Genomic DNA, 15,174 nt, shown 5'->3' with positions numbered 1-15,174 from the left:
TTAGATGAAAAATGGATTCTTTGTGATAACATAAATCGTTCCAAGCAACGGCTTTCTGCAAATCAAACCGCAATATCAACCCCTAAACCTAGCTTATCACTTAGAAAGGTGTTACTGTGCATTTGGTGGGACTGTCGTGGCATAATTCGCTTTGAGTTGTTGAAACCTGGAGAAACAGTTACAGCTGAGTTGTATTGTCAGCAATTGCAACGGCTGTATTCAGAACTATTGAAAAGGAGGGCGTCTTTAGTCCACGGAAAAGGTGTAATACTGCAAATTGACAATGCCCGGCCCCGTACAGCGAAACTCACTCCGGAAAAAATCAAAGAATTGCAATGGGAAGTTTGACCGCACCCCCCGTACTCACCGGATATTGCTCCCTCGATCTTTTCAGATCTCTGGAGCATTATTTAAGAAATAAAACATTCTGTAGAAGATGTAAGGAGGCACCTTGAGTCATATTTTGCTTGACGAAAGATGGCAAACTGTCCTTGATAATGATGGAGATTATACAGGGTGGTTGGTAACTGGTGGTACAAGCGGAAAGGGGGTGATTCTACGCGAAAAAAGAAGTCGAAAATATAGAATAAAAATTTTTCGTTTGAGGCTTTGTTTTCGAGAAAATCGAATTTAAAGATCCGTCGGGTTCGCGTGCTTTAGTATGCGTAGGAAGTAGAATTGGTAGGTCATGGTCAGACGCAGCAGACAATTCCTATCGAATAACACGCGCATTGGCTGCATTTTCAAACTCAATGTTCTCGAAAACAAAGCCTCAAACGAAAAATTTTTCACTCTATATTTTCGACTTCTTTTTTCGCGTAGAATCACCCTCTTTCCGCTTGTACCACCAGTTACCAACCACCCTGTATAATAAATTAAGAAATGAAAACCTGAATTTACAACAAAGTTTGTTTTAGATTTCAAAATGATTGACTACTTACGGGCGCCCCTAATATTTTCGGAAGATTTCCCTGGAAAATTTAGCGTTGTAAGTTTCAGGCGGTTTTAAAAGTGGTCAATCTGCGAAATAATTCATCCGTAGCTTAATTATGTACCGCTGAGCGTGCCGTTGATCGAGCCGCTGTAACACCGCACTCTGATCCGTGTTTTCCGTTAATAACTCCGCCGCAAAGCCCGCGGAGAACATTTTCGCGAAGTAAAAATCTACGTCGAACGATCCCAGGAATCAGCCCTTTGAAGGAAGTACTTGGGACACCTTGTATAGTTCGGTTAAAATAACGCGAACGAAACTGCCCTAATACCATGAATATTCACGCACCCTACTACCATACATAGCCGACGAAATAGGGGTCGGCGCATGAAGAAGGAGTGTGACCGACGATCCCTATAATCGTGCCGAGTAAATTGAAACGTATTCGGAGCGGGGAAAATCCCACGGAAGAATTTCACTCCGATAAATGTCCTCCGGCGTGGCGGCGCGGTAAGGCCGTTCAAAATCGGCGTCTCGACAAGCAGCAACCCTTAGTCGCTCATTAAACGAACGTTTTTTTCTTCTCTCTCTCTCTCTCCCTTGCCGCCCTCTCACGGCGCGCGGGCGTTTTCGTGGTCCCAATTAAGGTTGCAGTTCCACACGATGGTTCGCTTAATCTCCTTCTCGTCCCGCGTTTCTTCGGCCGTTCGAGATTACCAGCGGAAACCAGAGAACCAGAGGGAAACTCGGAAAAGTGGGATCGAGGGGGACATGGACAGGTTGAACCCACCGGGGGGTTAGGAAACGTCACCGGGACGGCCACCGGTTTCACGATGGTGGACTACGACGGTTTTTAATGTTATCTCTGTGAATACATACTAGGCTGCCGGGCAAAACGAGCAAAAAACATTTCCTGAAAATCGTATTAAAATAATTTCATTTATAATACTGCCCTGACAGAAAATATTCGATCAAAATCGCGAATACAATCGTTCAATGAATAATTGGAGCGTATATTAAATGTGAAAAATGGTACTACAGTGTTTACTCGATATATGCCCCAAGTGCCTAGCAGATAAAAGTCACAAAACTATTCCCACTGCCGCGGGGTGTACCTCAGAAAATACTCGATCAAAATCGCGAATACAATCGTTCAATGAATAATTGGAGCGTATATTAAATGTGAAGAATAGTGCTACAGTGTTTACTCGATATATGTCCCAAATGCCTAGCAGATAAAAGTCACAGAACTATCCCCACTGCCGCGGGGCGTACCTCAGAAAATACTCGATCAAAATCGCGAATACAATCGTTCAATGAATAATTGGAGCGTATATTAAATGTGAAGAATAGTGCTACAGTGTTTACTCGATATATGTCCCAAATGCCTAGCAGATAAAAGTCACAGAACTTTTCCCACTGCCGCGGGGTGTACCTCTGAAAATACTCGATCAAAATCGCGAATACAATCGTTCAATGAATAATTGGAGCGTATATTAAATGTGAAGAATTGTGCTACAGTGTTTACTCGATATATGTCCCAAATGCCTAGCAGATAAAAGTCACAGAACTATCCCCACTGCCGCGGGGCGTACCTCAGAAAATACTCGATCAAAATCGCGAATACAATCGTTCAATGAATAATTGGAGCGTATATTAAATGTGAAGAATAGTGCTACAGTGTTTACTCGATATATGTCCCAAATGCCTAGCAGATAAAAGTCACAGAACTATCCCCACTGCCGCGGGGCGTACCTCAGAAAATACTCGATCAAAATCGCGAATACAATCGTTCAATGAATAATTGGAGCGTATATTAAATGTGAAGAATAGTGCTACAGTGTTTACTCGATATATGTCCCAAATGCCTAGCAGATAAAAGTCACAGAACTATCCCCACTGCCGCGGGGTGTACCTCGTGAGGGGCCAAGAAGCTCGAGAGTCCTCGGTCACCGAGGGTCAAAGAATAGCATCTCCTGGCCGATATATGTCCGTGGCTAGACCCGTGTTTTAGACTTGCATCGTGTAGGACATGTGTGTTTATACTTCTGGGCGACCGAGGCCTCTAGAGCTTTGCTGTTCTTTTCTGCGTTCGGTGTGGATCAAAATAGTATCTTCTGGTCGATATATGTCCGTGGCGGCTAGACCCGTGTTTTGGACATGTATCGAGTAAACACTGTATACATTTAAAAATCGGTATCACTCGACACAGTCCTCTCGCCTTAAAACAAAGTCCCAATTCATTAGGGCAATGTGACCTTGGGTTGCACGCCCCGGCAAGTTTCACGCATCACACCCCCATAAACATGACTGTGCCGAGGGTGGCGCAGAGTGCCACCATATAAAACACGTTGTCCCTACAATATATACATTAGACAAAAGAATTACATAATTTTGTAAATAGTTTACAAAAATATTACTAATAAAATGATTGTTTGCAACCTTGTGACTTAATTTGTTATCAAATAATATAGTTGTAACTTCTAAGCAACTTATTTCCTAGTTTTCTCGTGTCATTATGGATACTTTGGGGGAAATGATTATTTTCAATCTCTAATTGTCGAATTATAATTAGTCATTTTACTGTGTTCTGAGGGACATTACAGGCTTCGACGGAACCCGTCACGGTTGTTTAGATGCAGGGTTGGTTGGCCTATTTAACGGTCTTATTAACACATTTCCATGCGACTGTGTCATGCTCCGGTGGCCATAACGGTGTTCGCGCGGAAAATTTGAATCTTTTCGAAAAATCGCGATTGTTTAACGCTTTATCGAATAATCGGGTCGCGCACGATTATTTCATGGAAAGACACGCTTGGCCGTTGATTGAATATTTTTTTTCGCGCACATCTCACTGCACAGTAATTACTTTTTAAGAACCCGAACGCACCGGAACATGTATTTAATTAACGCACTTATATAATTAACGTGTTTATTTCGTAAAGTGTTACCGGGCGAATGTTTTAATTATCCGTTTTGATCAGCTCATGCGAAATATTGTTGGAACGTAATTGAATTTTAAAACGATTCTCTGGTGTTGGATTCATAATTAATTTTTCCGTTGAACATGGAAACTAAATTGAAAGTCGCGTACAACAATTGCCTTCCGCGCACATTTTAATGAAGCATATTTGCGCCTTTTTTGCAAATTCGATTTAAAAGATCCTCTTACCCCTCATAGAAAAATTGTTCACAAAAACGTACCGATATTTCAATCCTGTATTCTTTCTACATTCTCAATTTAATCGTACACTCTTCACTCGATATATGTCCCAAATATGTAGCCGATAAAAGTCCCAGAATTCTCCTCACTGCCGCGGGGTGTACTCCGATTGGCAGTGTATCAAAGAGTAGCATCTCCTCGCCGATAATTGTCCTTCACCGGACCCGCGTTTTGGACATGTATCGAGTAGACACTGTATTCTCACAATTTAAGGTGAATTTTTAGAACAGATGTACTTGAATTGCATTGGTACCCATTTGTCGAGTGGAGTTCGAGAATTTAATGTTAACTAAATTCAAAAATGTGTTCGCAGACAAAAATCGAAACTTTTCAAATTTCATTCGATTGACTCTTCAGTGACATTTTCATGCAATATTGTTGCACCCAACTGAATTCCTCGGTCAACAAGATGGTTGAGAACTTGGCTCTAATTGTACGTAATTGTTCGAGAAAAAAAAAGAAAGAAAACGAATGAAATTAAATTGACAGAATTTGATCGGCGCGTGGTTATTATTGATTTGAACGGAACAAGTGCCCCGTAATAGGGGACACGCTCGCGAATAGGGACATTTCGCTTAATTCGCCGAACTTCGCGTGTTCAAAGAGCGAAGTTATGAACCGAATTATCGTTTTCGTTCATCCCGTTCATGATTCGCAAATGGACAGCCATCGGGAGTTCGACAGGACTCGAAACTATTTTCTAATGATAGCATGAAGTTCACGCGTGTTGCAATATTCATGCCGCAATTTCTGTGAGAGCAGCCACCTCCCACGCGATATCGCATTACTACGCGATGGTGATCGCGTTTGCCCGAAGATTTTACACCGCCACCACGGCAAGATGGTGTTTCATTATCGGGCGTCAAATAGAGCGATATTTCAAGGATATTATGACCATAAATTAGGAGCCGTTTTCCCGGCTGCCCGGAAATTTTCCCGTTACTTTCTTAACGGATCCATTGAGAGCTTGACGCGAGTTCCGGGGGCGAGGCACGGAACTTGAGAGAGTGAAAATTACTCCGCCCCTCCGGGAATTATGGTTTTCCCCAGAACGCGGACGCCGATATATTATTGCGCGATGCAGAATGTTACCATCTTTTCCGTTTTTTTATTTTTTTTCGTTACGGATCCGCAAATCGAAATTAAAATGCTGACGGTGCGTAAACTGGCGACTTCGAAGCTGTCCTGACGTTTATTGATCTCTCTATTTCACCTTTATGGCACTGGGCGGAGGGCAGGTTGGGGGAGGGGGGTGTCTTTCTCAATTTTATCGTTTGAAACGTTGCTTGCATCTCCACAATCTCGAGTGGAGATTTTATTGGAGTTAAAGGAATTGATTTGAGGTCTCCAAGGAGATTAGGACCCTTAGTACTTATCCTTTTATTTCGTTTGAAGGAATAGTTTCCTACATCCTCGCTGTTTCAATCCTGATCTGATTGAAATTGGAGCAATAAGTATCAGAGCCGACATCGGGCTAATTTTTGTTCGCCATGGTTTGTCGGATTTGAAACAATAAATTAGAAATACGGAAATAGGGAAATACAATTTAAATAGGGGTGTGCGAGAAACCGAAATGTCGGGTCGGGAGTACGAAATTTTTTCGGGTTTCCGGACGGGTACCCGAAAATTTCGAGATTCTCGAAACTGTCGGGATTCCCGAAATAATCGGGATTTCCTAAAGGGAAATCGAAATTTTGGGGAAACCCGATTCTTTCGGAAATCTCGAAATTTTCGGGAATGTGGAAATTTTCGGGAATCTCAAAACTTTCGGGGATCTTGAAATTTTTGGGAATCTCGATTCTTTCGGGAATCTTGAAATTTTCGGGATTTTCTAAAGGAAAATCGAAATTTTGGGGAAACCCGATTCTTTCGGGAATCTCGAAATTTTTGGTGATCTTGAAATTTTCGGGAATCTCGAAATTTTAGGGATTTTCTAAAGGAAAATCGAAATTTTGGGGAAACCCGATTCTTTCGGGAATCTTGAAATTTTCGGGATTTTCTAAAGGAAAATCGAAATTTTGGGGAAACCCGATTCTTTCGGCAATCTCGAAATTTTTGGTGATCTTGAAATTTTCGGGAATCTCGAAATTTTAGGGATTTTCTAAAGGAAAATCGAAATTTTGGGGAAACCCGATTCTTTCGGGAATCTTGAAATTTTCGGGATTTTCTAAAGGGGAATCGAAATTTTGGGGAAACCCGATTCTTTCGGGAATCTCGAAATTTTTGGTGATCTTGAAATTTTCGGGAATCTCGAAATTTTAGGGATTTTCTAAAGGAAAATCGAAATTTTGGGGAAACCCGATTCTTTCGGGAATCTTGAAATTTTCGGGATTTTCTAAAGGGGAATCGAAATTTTGGAGAAACCCGATTCTTTCGGAAATCTCGAAATTTTCGGGAATGTGGAAATTTTCGGGAATCTCAAAATTTTCGGGGATCTTGAAATTTTCGGTGATCTTGAAATTTTCGGGAATCTTGAAATTTTCGGGATTTTCTAAAGGGGAATCGAAATTTTGGAGAAACCCGATTCTTTCGGAAATCTCGAAATTTTCGGGAATGTGGAAATTTTCGGGAATCTCAAAATTTTCGGGGATCTTGAAATTTTCGGTGATCTTGAAATTTTCGGGAATCTTGAAATTTTCGGGATTTTCTAAAGGGGAATCGAAATTTTGGAGAAACCCGATTCTTTCGGAAATCTCGAAATTTTCGGGAATGTGGAAATTTTCGGGAATCTCAAAATTTTCGGGGATCTTGAAATTTTCGGTGATCTTGAAATTTTCGGGAATCTTGAAATTTTCGGGATTTTCTAAAGGGGAATCGAAATTTTGGAGAAACCCGATTCTTTCGGAAATCTCGAAATTTTCGGGAATGTGGAAATTTTCGGGAATCTCAAAATTTTCGGGGATCTTGAAATTTTCGGTGATCTTGAAATTTTCGGGAATCTTGAAATTTTCGGGATTTTCTAAAGGGGAATCGAAATTTTGGAGAAACCCGATTCTTTCGGAAATCTCGAAATTTTCGGGAATGTGGAAATTTTCGGGAATCTCAAAATTTTCGGGGATCTTGAAATTTTCGGTGATCTTGAAATTTTCGGGAATCTTGAAATTTTCGGGATTTTCTAAAGGGGAATCGAAATTTTGGAGAAACCCGATTCTTTCGGAAATCTCGAAATTTTCGGGAATGTGGAAATTTTCGGGAATCTCAAAATTTTCGGGGATCTTGAAATTTTCGGTGATCTTGAAATTTTCGGGAATCTCGAAATTTTCGGGATTTTGTAAAGGAAAATCGAAATTTTGGGGAAACCCGATTCTTTCGGGAATCTCAAAATTTTCGGGGATCTTTAAATTTTCGGGAATCCCGATTCTTTCGGGAATCTTGAAATTTTCGGGATTTTCTAAAGGAAAATCGAAATTTTGGAGAAACCCGATTCTTTCGGGAATCTCGAAATTTTCGGGAACCCGGCCCGACCCGACCCGACTTCTTCCCGACTCGCCCCGACCATCGGGTTCCTAATATTTCGTGTTCTCGCACACCCCTAAATTTAAAGCGGTAAGATCAAAGCAATCTAAAAATACCGATATATCATTTTCAACTTATTGAGATTGTTAAAAAAAAAAAGAACGAAACTTCAATCTACTTCCCTTGATTCATTAACATTTATATTCTCAATTATTATCTACAGCACTATTTCTAGTTTTCTAGTACATCTCTTCAAATATCTACTACTCGAAACCGTGCAACAGATTCAATAGCAAATACCGGAACAATAAATACTGTTTACAATCGCAGAGTCCACAGGACGCGCAAACAAGCCTTCGCTAAATGAAGTTCGACCGACGATTTTGATACTCCGGGTCAACATAGACCCGGGACTCCGTCGTGACATAATAATAACTTATCGGTGGTTCATAAAATCGGACACCCTTTACATTTTCCGCTCGAGAGCGTGGCTCCTAATAAATTGTAGAACACCGTCGTTTCTGTTTTACTGGCGGACCTTATTCTATTCCGCGTTCCGACTCATAAAACATTACGTTCTTCCATTAAAGAGAGCGTCTGCCGGTCTGTTGCGAGGACGGCGCGAAGATCTTGAAACTATTTAATATTAATTTCCTTTAACGAGACACTCGGCTCGGGATACGGGAACGGGAACGGGAACGGGAACAGGAACCGGGAAAGCTGGGAGGAGAGGCTTGGTGTCTCGTTACCGTCGTCGCATGAAGAGAGGATAGAGGGATCGGGGCGCGTGCAAAATCTTGACAGAGTTACAAAGATAGCATCGGCGACGTGGAGACTATAATTGAACGGCACGCAAAGGGTTTCTCGCGCGGTGACGGCGAAGGGACGGACGAAACCGACGCTAACGTCCCTTTGACGCGGGACGAAAACGACGCCGCTCGAAAAGGGCGAGTGCAGGCCCGACGACGATAATGATTTATTAATAAGCCGGGGATGGCCGGCAAGTATAACGTCTCAAAGAGGGTGGGAAAAGATGGAGAGAGAGGGAGAGAGAGAGAGAGAGAGAGAGAGGGAGGTCGGGACCGGATTGGTCTCCGTGGGAGTCAAAGTTGTCTTTGTGCCATTGCCGAGAGACGCTTCCTTCCTCTATCCGCGCGATGACGAAGACCCGCCAGCTCGATGCACAGAATGGCAGAGATGAAAGAGAACGAAGATCGCCCCGGGGATTCTGAATCCGTGGTATATAACGCGTCTCACGGCCCTGCAACGGTTAACTTCATATTTGTCGACGGTAGTAAGTAGTAAGGTAATGCGAATATACCCGGTTTCCTCTGCACTCCTGGGATTAATTCTTTGTGACCGGAAGACTGGTTTTTAAAGACTCTTCAATTCCGTTTCTGTCCAGACAAAGTACCTTAGAAAACCAGACACTGCGTTTTACTAGCCTGATTTGCCATTTACAGTCTTTACTCGATACATGTCCCGAATATCTAGCCGATAAAAGTCACAGAACTATCCCCACCACCTCGTTCGGCAGTGTACCAAAGAATAGTATCTCCTGGCAGATATGTGTCTCTGGTTAGCCCCGTGTTTTGGACATATATCGAGTAAACACTGTACAGTATTTTCTCGATATTTGTCGCAAATATCTAGCCGATAAAAGTCACAGAACTATCCCCACCACAACGGAGTATACCCTGTTCGACAGTGTATCAAAGAATAGTACCTCCTGGCAGATATGTGTCTCTGGTTAGCTCCGTGTTTTGGACATATATCGAGTAAAAATTGTACAGTATTTTCTCGATATTTGTCGCAAATATCTAGCCGATAAAAGTCCCAGAACTATCCCCACCCTCCTGTTCGACAGCGTATCAAAGAACAGTATCTCCTGGCAAATATGTGTCCCTGGTTAGCTCCGTGTTTTGGACATATATCGAGTAAACTCTGTACAGTATTTTTACGATATATGTCCCAAATATCTAGTCGATAAAAGTCCCAGAACTACTCCCATTACCCCGTTCGGCAGTGTATCAAAGAATAGTACCTACTGGCAGATATGTGTCCCTGGTTAGCTCCGTATTTTCGACATATATCGAGTAAACATTGTACAGTATTTTCTCGATTCTTGTCGCAACTATTTAGCCGATAAAAGTCCCAGAACTACCTTCACTACCCCGTTCGACAGTGTATCAAAGAATAGTACCTCCTGCCAGATATGTGTCCCTAGCTAGGTCCCGTGTTTTGGACATACATCGAGTAAACACTGTACAGTATTTTCTCGATATTTGTCGCAAATATCTAGCCGATAAAAGTCCCGGAACTACCCGCACCACTCCGTTCGGCAGTGTATCAAAGAATAGTACCTCCTGGCAGATATGTGTCCCTGGTTAGCTTCGTATTTTGGACATATATCGAGTAAACATTGTACAGTATTTTCTCGATATTTGTCGCAAATATCTAGCCTATAAAAGTTCGAGAACGACCCCCACCACCCCGTTCGGCAGTGTATTAAAGAATAGTATCTCCTGGCAGATATGTGTCCCTGGCTTGCTCCGTGTTTTGGACATATATCGAGTAAACACTGTACAGTATTTTCTCGATATTTGTCGCAAATATCTAGCCGATAAAAGTCCCAGAACTATCTCCACTACCCCGTTCGGCAGTGTATCAAAGTATCTCCTGGCCGATTTATGTCCCTGCGTGTTTTGGACATATATCGAATAGAAACTGTATCTGGAAAATATCTCGACAAATATGAATGACACGAAAAAAGTTTTTAGGCGAATATCGTAGAGTTTCGAGGGTGAAATACGACGCCAACTAAAAGTACTGCATTTTAAGTGGATAACTCGTATTTTCGAAAAGCATATCACGCGCAATTATTACAGAGAACGTACGCTGTTATAATTCTCAACGGCACTACGATTCGTAGACAAGTTTCCCGCGGGTTTCGAGGGGAAAAGAAATTTCGGAATACAGTAATACGTGTCGTGGTCGCTGCATTTAATATCTTTTTTTTTTTTGGTCGGCGATACGTTTAATTGCACGCACTCGCGGTTATATGAATCGTTTAATTTATTTTCATGCGTATAATTTAATTGCATTCCGAGGCTCCGGCGTTATCATCATTCCACGGCGCACCGTTCATTTGATATTCCCGCCTCTACCACACACACACACACACATTTCCCGCGTATTTTTGCTAATTGCTTTGCTGTTTATGCAAGAAGTCCTGCATTTTCGTTCGTCGTTTTCCTCTGTGGCATGCGCGCATATCCGTGCTCCCGTATTACATACTGCTGATTCTATTCTTTTCTTTTTCCTTTTTTCGAGCTGGTCAAAGTTCCAAGCAAATTCCTGCGAAAATTCGTATTGTCAGTTCTACAATGAAAACGGCGGAGAATGCGAGCCCACTTCGGTACGCTTCTAACAATTAAAACACGATTTTCCACGTTCAATTTCACCAGGTACAAGTAAAACCGCGTGGTTTCTGAATAAATACAGAAATCTTGAACAAAGTAGTCGACCGAGTCATTTCACTGCGGTCAGAAAATTACAACCGGGCAGGGTGTGATTCCACATATAAAACTAAGTCGAAAAAAAGGAATAACATTTTTCCGTTTGACGCCTGGTTTTCGAGAAAATCGAGTTTAAAGATCCTCTCGGTTTCGCGTGCTACAGTATATGCAGCAAGTAGAACTGGTTGGCCATGGTCAGACGCGTCGGACGATTCCTAGCTAATAACACGCGAAAAATTGTTGTTCGTTTCTTCCGATTTATTCTTACACGTAGAATCATCCCCTGCCCGGTTCTACCACCCGTCCGGACACACCCTGTATGTATAAAATATAAATAAAATATATATAAAATAAAAATGAATAAAATAAAATATACATAAAATGAAAATAAATAAAATGAAAATAAATAAAATAAAATATATACAAAATAAAAATAAATAAAATAAAATATATAAAAAATAAAAATGAATAAAATAAAATCTATATAAAATGTATAAAGTATCTGAAAGTCGAAGAAGAGGGAGGAGGAGGAGAGCTAAAAAGAATTGGACGAGTATTTCCAATTGACTCGAGTAAGTGTCATCTGATCCTTTCGCGGAGTGTCTCGTGGCAAAAGAGACAGTCTTTGTCCTGTAATTCGGAATGCCGAAAGTTCAGGAGCCCCCTAAAATTTGCCGGAGCCGCCTCGCTCTGTGCTCTTTGCCGGCGCTCGTTCCGGGCCGAATCGATCGAGAAAGTCGCGCGAAATCGACTCTGCGTGTAACTTTGGAGACGAGACGGGCACGTGCAAGAGCAAGACGAACTCTGAAGGACTTCTCGACTCTTGAAGCACAATGCCCCGTCGGAATCATCTCGAGCTCGAAATTCGACGAAATTCGCAAACACTCGCAGGATTAAAAGCGAGCCGAGCTGTTTACTACTTCCGAATACATGCTCCGGCCGAAGACAGCGAATTTCTCGGGATCCACGTCCCCAGAAATGGTTACGCGAGCAAACACAGAGCGTCCTGCGCTGTTCCATCATTTCTGTACCAAGTTAATTAATCAGTTCAATTATCTAATCGTTCACACGATAATGCAGAATGTACCGCATAACGTGGACAATTGGGAGAAGTAATTCTACACGCAAAATTGAGTAGGCTGACGCGTCTGAGCATGACCTACCGATTCCACTTCGTGCATATACTATAGCAAAAGGACGGTTGACGTTGAGCATCACTGGCGGTGCTCCGTCTCTCCTGGAAATATTGTATTCTCTCAATCTAAAACGAAGTCTCTGTTACCTATTTTTAACAATTTCGCTTGGTATAATTGAGTTTCTTTTTAAGTAAATTGAAAAATATCCGCGCAAACTGATCCAACAGTTTCGAATGTTTCGCGAATCTATATGAAAGTATACCACCGTATTTCCGAGAGTCTACAACAGTGTTTCCCAACCTTTCAAGATTAGCGACTCACTTCGAATTTAATAAGGTTTCTAATTTTTTAAATAAACATACAAATAATTACAGATACATAAAGATCCTTAGTTCAGTCATAAAAATTCCAAAGAGCCCTTTAAAACGTCACGCCGATCCCTCCTGTTCAATACTTCTAACGCACACAAATTAATATTTCTACAGTCCCGTGCGTTCACGAAGAACGTGCCGTTCGATTAAACATAGCAATCACTCGGTCAATTGGAAAGCAATATACAGTGAGTTCTCGATGTATGTCGGTAACACGGATCTTGTCAGCGTCGTCTGTTATGTTTACACTCCTCGCCGTTCGAGGTCTTCGTGGCCACTCACGGTGTATAGTTCGCGGTAGTGGGGACGGTTCCGCGACGTTTATCATCGAGGCCTTGGCGACATATACAGAGAAATCACCGTGCTCCGTACTAACCCGTCTTCGAATTGCTCTTTTATTCGGGTTCAAAGACTCGGCTCGGCATTCCAACCCCCACGATATTAACTTACCCCCGGTTGGAGAGGATTCGCCGTGACAAAGAGTCGACCGACATCCGAGTCGCAGTCGGCGCGCAATAGTATGCGGGGTTGCAGTCGAAACAAGCCGGTGAAGTGCCAGCTAAGTCTGACGGTGAAAGCTGCTTGGCAAACTAATTAGCATAATAAATTCACCTGCGGATAAAAGCCGGCGCCCGTGCACGCCGTGGCGGTAGCATGGTCAACGACGCGACGTCGCAAACCGTGATCAGGATGACAGAGTAGGCCGTGCGGCGAGACGCGAGACCGCCGCACGAAATAGTTGTCCCGTGTTCGAGGATGAAACGTCAATTAACGCTAAGTCGGGTTGGACGGGGGGAGGGGGTGGGTTTCCGCGAGGGATGGTTTCCGTGCCAGGGAGATCCACGTTCCGCCTTTTTACCGGCGTTCGTTACCAACCGGTGCGCGCGCGGTGGAACGGTGACTCGTGTCGACTTCCGGGGAGGCTCGAGCAAAACAGCCCCCGAAATTAGCTCAACTTCATTCTCCTCGTTTACTTTGATGAACGGACGCGGTTATGTTTAATCCTGGAACTGGGTCGACCGGTCGTCGTGGATCCATGCCAGTCGCGACTGTTTAGAAGGGACTGGCTATTTCGAGGGTAGTTCCGTGTGGTTGTTGGACCCTCTAGTGGATCCCACGGACAGAGGGAGCTGGGTGATTTAAATTCAAGAAGCGAGATTTAGTGTGTCGAAACTGGAACAGCCAATCTCAATTTCGAGAAGGTCGATCGTTGAAGGACACGAGGAAAAAACAGCTAAGATGAGAGTGGTACAGTGTTTACTCTATATATGTCGCAAACCTAGCCGATAAAAGTCAGAACTATCCCCACTGTCGCGGGGTGTCACGTGGATCAAAGAATATCTCCTGGCCGATTTATGTCCGCGGCTAGACCCCGGTTTTGGACATATATCGAATAAACACTGTAGAGTGATGCAATGTTCTCTCTGTATACAGGGTCGTCCGTTTTTAAACGGCCAAACGTCAACCAGCTATAGAGGACCCCAAATAAAACAACTTTCACCCCTAACACTTTTTTCGATTCGGTCTTGATTTTTAGATAATTGCAAAAACCCGTCATTTTTTGCGTTCACTTAAGATTAAATATATTAGGACTGCAATTATGTATCTTGATGATTTTTCCTTTGTTTGGTTTAAAATAAATAGGGGCATCTTTTTTATTCAGTCAACTTTTTTGTATGACCTTTGGATCTTGGTTTTTTTTTTGACATGGGGCACGCCGTGGAGACTGAATGAAATAACTTCGAATCAAAAAAAGTGTTAGGGGTGAAAGTTGTTCCATTTGGGGTCCTCTATAGCTGGTTGACGTTTCGCCGTTTAAAAACGGATGACCCTGTATATGTCGCAAACCTAGCCGATAAAAGTCAGAACTATCCCCACTACCGCGGGGTGTCACGTGGATGACAGAATATCTCCTGGACGATTTATGTCCGTGGCTAGACCCGTGTTTTGGACATATATCGAATAAACACTGTAGAGTGATGCAATGTTCTCTCTCTATATATGTCCCAAACCTAGCCGATAAAAGTCAGAACTAAGCCCACTGTCGCGGGGTGTCACGTGGATCAAAGAATATCTCCTGGACGATTTATGTCCGTGGCTAGACCCGTGTTTTGGACATATATCGAGTAAACACTGTAGAGTGACGCAGTGTTCTCTCTATATATGTCGCAAACCTAGGCGATAAAAGTCAGAACTATCCCCACTGTCGAGGGGTGTCACGTGGATCAAAGAATATCTCCTGGCCGATTTATGACATATATCGAGTAAACAATGTAAAGTGAGCCGAATGGAAGATCTATACACTGATGCAGGCCTGGGTAACTGATTGCTCACGGTACTCATTAAGTGTTGTACAGTGATTTCTCTATATACAGTGTGTCCCACGAACTCTGTCCACTTGAATATCTTGGTTATTGCAAACAATGTTACTTACAAAATGTTACTTACAGAAATTGAAGGGTTTAGGAAACTAGAGAAGTGGAGGTGTAGAGAAGAGTCACCTTTGTTTGTTTAGATGGATTGGCGTATTCCGAGTATA

At 42.6% G+C, this 15,174-nt stretch overlaps 1 long non-coding RNA gene across 1 annotated transcript in view; it reads left to right on the top strand.

The window, feature by feature from the left end:
* The window catches only part of LOC143354517 (uncharacterized), a 322,087-nt gene extending 312,798 nt beyond the window's left edge, over positions 1–9,289 (top strand). The window contains exon 3 of the long non-coding RNA XR_013082339.1: positions 9,219–9,289. This is a non-coding gene — a long non-coding RNA (uncharacterized LOC143354517). The remainder of the gene's footprint in view (positions 1–9,218) is intronic.
* The last annotated feature ends 5,885 nt before the right edge of the window (positions 9,290–15,174 follow it).

Source organism: Halictus rubicundus, chromosome 5 (genome assembly GCF_050948215.1).
Source record: "Halictus rubicundus isolate RS-2024b chromosome 5, iyHalRubi1_principal, whole genome shotgun sequence".
In the NCBI taxonomy this organism is placed as follows: domain Eukaryota; kingdom Metazoa; phylum Arthropoda; class Insecta; order Hymenoptera; family Halictidae; genus Halictus; species Halictus rubicundus.
The sequence above is the reverse complement of the archived record's forward strand: the minus strand, read 5'-3'. Positions and strand labels throughout refer to the sequence as shown.